We start from the raw sequence: 6,000 nt of genomic DNA on the forward strand, positions 1-6,000 counted from the left end.
GAGATGGTTGGATGGCATCACTGACTCAATGGACTTGAGTTTGGGTAAACTCTGGGAGTTGGTGATGGACAGGGAGGCCTAGCGTGCTGAGGTTCATGGGGTCACAAAGAGTCGGACACGACTGAGCGACTGAACTGACTGACTGATATTATACACTTGATGCAAAACAAAGAAATGAACTATTAGTAATTTCCTCTTGAGATACAATTCTATAACTAGTTTTCACCCAACCATCCCATAATCTAGGGTTTTTATAGTTCTCAAGGGGATGCCATGCCAGACTGTACCTTCAAATTACACAACAGGTTACATGAATCAGATTAATCTAACAGAGAAAGTATATCACAGAATCATGATTACCCAGTATGTTGTCCATTTCTGAGGGCTGATAAACTAATAATTTAATAGCTTCAACCAAAGATTGTCTGACATCCTGAGAGCTCCCAAGGCTACTCCCTCTTAATTATTCCTGACCAATGACTAAAGGAGGCCCAAGAAACACCTGGGGGGAAAAAAAAGATGTGTACCATATAAACAGCAATGACCCCATTACGACACTGGCCAACTGAATAAGAACTCTAGAATGTGACCTATATTAAGCCAGGTTAAACTGGAATTCTACTAGTTTTTGTTTTTTTTTTTTAAACTTCAGCAGACATTCCCAACTGTTCAAGTTTCAGGATCCTGTTTAATTTGCTGACATTCTTTTCCTCCCAAAAGTGTTATATGAGACACTTACCACATTACACTGAAATCAAATCAAGTTGGGTTTTTTCCTACTACACTATAGCCTTTGAAAGACATCACAAAATCATGACATGAAAGCAACTTTACATGCCAACTTTGTTTCCGGTCTTTCCAATCCAAGTGTTTCTTTTCTATTTGTTTTGAGTTGTTTCCTTGTGGCTTGTTTTGTGAAGAAAAATGTAACAGAGAATGAACTTCTGTGAGGTTTTCTATTATCTTACTCTGGTAAATGGGCTCATTTTTAACAGTTCCCCAATGCCTACAGGATAAAATTTAAACCATTCCAGGAAGAATAATAGTTCCTTTAAAACTAACCTTATTATATGTATCCAGAGTCCCTCAAGAACAGCTTCCATTTTTCCTCCATGTCTGCTCACACTAGCTCACATCCCCTTCCTTTTCCTTCCATTTATCTAAATTCCCTCTTTCTGTCCTTCCTTCTGGGAGCCTTCCCTCCCTAAGCATCCTCAGAATCCAGAATGAACGCCTTTAGAATGGCACCTTCTTTATATTGATTCATTAGTTAATTTACCATGTGACTATCATCTTTTCTCCCCAACTATACAACAGAAATGGGACCAAGTGTCTTTGCATCACTGGGTTCACTAACTTGCGAAGCTACACAGACATTCAATAAATATCTACTGATCAACACAAGAATTAGAAGACAGGAATAACTCTTGTGTTGTGAATTAAATATATCAGTTTAATTACCTGTAATTGTTAAGCTTCAGAGGACACTACTTGACTCATAGCATATAGGAATCTACGCCGTAATACGCCAAGTTATAACTGAGTTCCATTTTTATGCAGTCAGGCCTGTCAACTACAGATGATCATATTCATCCTTCAGATATCAGCTAAACCTTTGCCTCCTCAAGTCTTTTTTTTTTCCCTGCTCAACTAGACTAGGTTCCCAGTAAATAGGTACCTGTAACATTGTTCTCCTTTTATTACACCTATCACATTACAATCACTTTTTTCACTGTCTGAACCTCTATTTCCTTCCCTCAACTGGAATGTGGGTTCCAAGAAAACAAAGATCACATCTGCCCTTTTTCCATCACTGTATTCCCAGTGCCTAATTACATCAATCCATGCATCTACTCGCCCTCCCCACAGAAACAGCCAAGCAATGCTGCATCACTGGCTTCTAGAGCCTTAAACAGCAGTTCTGGTCATTCAAAATAAAATACGGTTAGTCATTCTACTCCCCAAAAGCCCCCCACCTTGCAAGTTCCCCTCTCTGCAATTAAGGTTTTTTTTTCAATCTCTAACATTTTTTTAAATGACCATTTTGCTCACGTATGACATGACACAAACTCCATAATTTCAAACATTTTGTGCTGTTTTACATTAACTCAACCTATAGGCCAAGATGAAAATAGTAAAAATTATCATACATTTGGGGCTTTCCAGGAGGCATTAGTGGTAAAGAATTCACCTACCAATGCAGGTGGGGTTAAGAGACACCTGAGTCGGGATCCTTGGGTCAGGAAGATCCCCCGGAGGGCATGGCAACCCACTCCAGTATTTTTGCCTGCAGAATCCCATGGAAAGGGGAGCCTGGCAGGCTGCAGTCCATAAGGCTGCAAAGAGTGAGACATGACTATAGTGACTAAGCATGCACATCGTACATTCATTCAATTTACAGGAATTCAACCATTATCTTAGGCAAACAAAAAGGAAAAAAAAGAAATGATTCTCATAGGGGCTGGACTCTGCATACCATTCCACTCAATAATTACAAACTTCTGAGTGTGTGTGGGGAAGGGATGGGTATCTGCTGGCCTTTCATCAGTCTCACTTCCCACATGCCTCACACACAATCCATTTCACCTGTGCTCAAAGTAACACACAGCATGCTGTTCCAACATGGAGCAAAAACTGGCTATGACTGACTTCCTAAGAGATCATATGTCATGACTCCTTCACAGGGTACTGCGGTGGTACTCAATTTTCAAGGTACTTTTTCAAAAGTGATAGTCGCTCAGTCATGTCTGACCATTTGCAACCCCATGGAAATTCTCCAGGCCAGAAGAGTGGAGTGAGTAGCCTTTCCCTTCTCCAGGGAATCTTCCCAACCCAGGGAACAAACCCAGGTCTCCCATATCGCAGGCCGATTCTTTACCAGCTGAGCCACCAGGGAACCTTCTTCAAGGGCCTAGGAAAAACTGGAAAAATAAGATTTCAGAAACTAGCAGTAAAGATATTACACCACCAGTCACAGGTGATATGGAAATAAGTCACTTTAACCTTGAACTGCAACCAGATACTTACATGTAAGACAGAAAAAAAGTCTGAAAGTGTTTTCTTTCTAATTATACTGGTGTAGCGCTTAGAGCACAGGACTTGAAAATTTATACTCTGATCCATGTGAAGGTAGTTTTAATCAAGGATGATGTTATTTGTAGCTAACTGGGCATCACACTTGAGGGTACTCATTTCACTTTCCTCATGGACTTCAGAAACAGAGGTTTCAACCATGTAATTTTGGTAGTTCTGCCAATCAAATACCCTATCTTCTTAGCCAGAAGAATAAGTACATGACACTCTTATATCCAATCTGGCCAACCAGTGTCCTTTCCTGAAATTTATAAATATTAGAGGTAGGAGTTTTCTCTTCTCTCTGCGGTGCTTAAGGTTGCATGAAATAACAGAAAGGCTGTTACACAGAATGAAGATAATTCATACATTAAGATCCATTTAAGAATAGAACAGTTTGTTCTTACAAATATGTACAAATGACACCTGAAGCTGTAGGTTAAGATGATATCTAAACTCTTGTGAAAACTATAAATGTATCAAAAGTTAAATACACAAGTTCAACAGGCCTTACTTTTCAGTAACATACATAACTACATTTGATATCACAGCGGTTGAAATGTCTATAAAAGGGTGAGAAAGAGCTGAAAAGTCACCAAGATGTCCCAGTATTCTGGAAGACAGAAAACACTCATCTGCTGATACTGGTCCAGGTACAAAGGAAATGTATAAAGGATAAGCAACATACTATTCCCTTGACCCCTGGAAAAAATTTTTTCACCTATGTCTCTTTGAGATAAGAAACCCAAAAGATCAACCAGAATTTTTTTTCGTTTATCTTTATTCTGCATTCTATGGAATACACCAGCTATTACCAGAGATTTCAATATCTACTCTTCTTAAGTTTAACCATGAGTAAACCCATATCTTACACAAACACATGTAGAGTCTCCATCCCTATTTACATCAGATACCTGAAACCCTGATTCGTAACTGATCTCCTAATAGCTGACATCTGGAGTAAAGCTGGCACCACAAGTTAAGAACCACGTTTGGTTTGTTCTTTGGGGTGCCGGGAGTGTGGTAGTGGACACAGCCTTCCGGACCATTCTAGTATCAGTCTAATATTAGCAGGGTATGAAGGAGGCATGCCTGTTTGGAGAAGGGTCCCCAGCAGTTACTGAAAACCGGTGGCATGGATCCTCTCTTACTGACACTAATTTATCCCACCTTCTCTCCTTTGAAACATACCCAAACATTTTAGGCAACTCTGCCCTTCCCGGCCACCACCACTCCCCCCCACCCCCGAGTACCACACTTGGAGAACTAACCAGGACACAGGAACGGCTTCGAACATTAGAGACCCACGTGTCCCCTGCTGCCCTCACTCTAGGGCACACTTCGCAACCAGAGAGAAATGGACAGAACCTCACAGGGTGTGCACAAATCCTAAGAGGTGGACACCCCGCCTAAGCCTCGGCTCCACACTAGAGAAGCACACTCATCCCAGGCCTCGAGGGATGGAAGAGACTACACCTGTGCCCTAGGCCCCAAAGGCAGGTTACACACCTGTTCCTTCTGGGGGAGTGACTACCGGCCTCCAAGACTCACAATCTGGGTAAGCAAGTGCCTCTGGCACCTGAGCCTCTCATTCCATGAAACCAACAAGTGGAAACTAACCCATTTCCAGGCCAAACACAGGGTACTCCCCTCTGCCCCAGAAAAACCCCGCCCGGTCGGTGGGCCTTGGTCCAGTTAGCCTGTCTGAAGCCGCGCCGCTGTCGGAAACGGGCAAGGCTCGGGGACCTGGCCCGCGTTCTCTTGCCGCCCCGCGTACAGCCCCCGACCGGCGTCCTCACCCTGTCGGGCCGCTCTCCGGAGATTCCTTACCTGAGCTCTCTGCCGCGCCAGCCTAGGACCTCCCCCCGCAACCCTCGGACCACGTAACCCCGCCCCCTGGTCTAGCCTCACGCACGCGCAGTATATACCCGTTGGCCACGCTTCCGCTTTCTTTCTCGCTCCCGGGTCTCTCCTGGGCGGTCCGCCACGCTACGCCACGCCCCCATTTAAAGGGCCAGAGATACATTTAGGTCAAGGAATTTAAGGGGTAATTAGAAGGAAATGGCGGAGAAGGCAACGGCATCCCACTCCAGTACTCTTGCCTGGAAAATCCCATGGGCGGAGGAGCCTGGTAGGCTGCAGTCCGTGGGGTCGCTGAGCGACTTCACTTTCACTTTTCACTTTCATGCATTGGAGAAGGAAATGGCAACCCACTCCAGTGTTCTTACCTGGAGAATCCCAGGGACAGGGGAGCCTGGTGGGCTGCCGACTATGGGGTCGCACAGAGTCGGACACGACTGAAGTGACTTAGCAGTAGAAGAAAGTGGCAACCCACTCCAGTATTCTTGCCTGGAAAATTCCATGTACAGAGGGGCCTGGTAGGTTATAGTCCATGCGGTCGCAAAGATTCGGACACGACTTAGGGACTTCACTTCAGTTTAACATATTTAGGAACTAGAGAGTGGAAACAGGAGGAGCGCAGATCAATAAATAATAGTCCTCGAGATGAGAAGAGAAACCCTCCTCCAGGCCTATTCAGTGAATTTATCTAGCATTTAAGAAAGTGAACCTATCTTCAGCCAGCCCAGAAAGGGTAATTGATTCCCAGGCTTTCAGAGTTTGCAACCAGCAAATTTTAATCTTTTTAAAGAGCATAGAATTACTAGTTTTTTTATTTTGCCAAGTAAAGATAATTAGCACACACACACTAAAAGTCAACTATTATTTTCTAGTTTATCATCAACATTGCTCCATAAAAATACATCTTAACACCAAAAGTATAGGAGAGATAAGCTCTCAAATAAAGGAGATATCTTTAAAATGAATAAAAGCATATATTTCTTTCTTGTATTACTTCTCAAGGAAGATAAACACTTTCAGGACAGACTGATTTTTAGAGCCATCACAGTAGATAACAGGGACCCCAGG

General features: G+C 43.2%; 1 protein-coding gene across 3 annotated transcripts in view; it reads right to left on the reverse strand.

Annotated features, from left to right (window-relative positions):
- VPS8 (VPS8 subunit of CORVET complex) overlaps positions 1-4,931 on the reverse strand; it is a 302,450-nt gene extending 297,519 nt beyond the window's left edge. For all 3 annotated transcript variants that reach the window (XM_052647321.1, XM_052647322.1, XM_052647320.1), the window contains exon 1: positions 4,903-4,931. The gene's annotated coding sequence lies outside the window, so the exon portion shown is untranslated. The remainder of the gene's footprint in view (positions 1-4,902) is intronic.
- Positions 4,932-6,000: the final 1,069 nt, after the last annotated feature.

The sequence above is a fragment of the Budorcas taxicolor genome, chromosome 1, assembly GCF_023091745.1.
Source record: "Budorcas taxicolor isolate Tak-1 chromosome 1, Takin1.1, whole genome shotgun sequence".
NCBI classification, from domain to species: Eukaryota; Metazoa; Chordata; class Mammalia; order Artiodactyla; family Bovidae; genus Budorcas; species Budorcas taxicolor.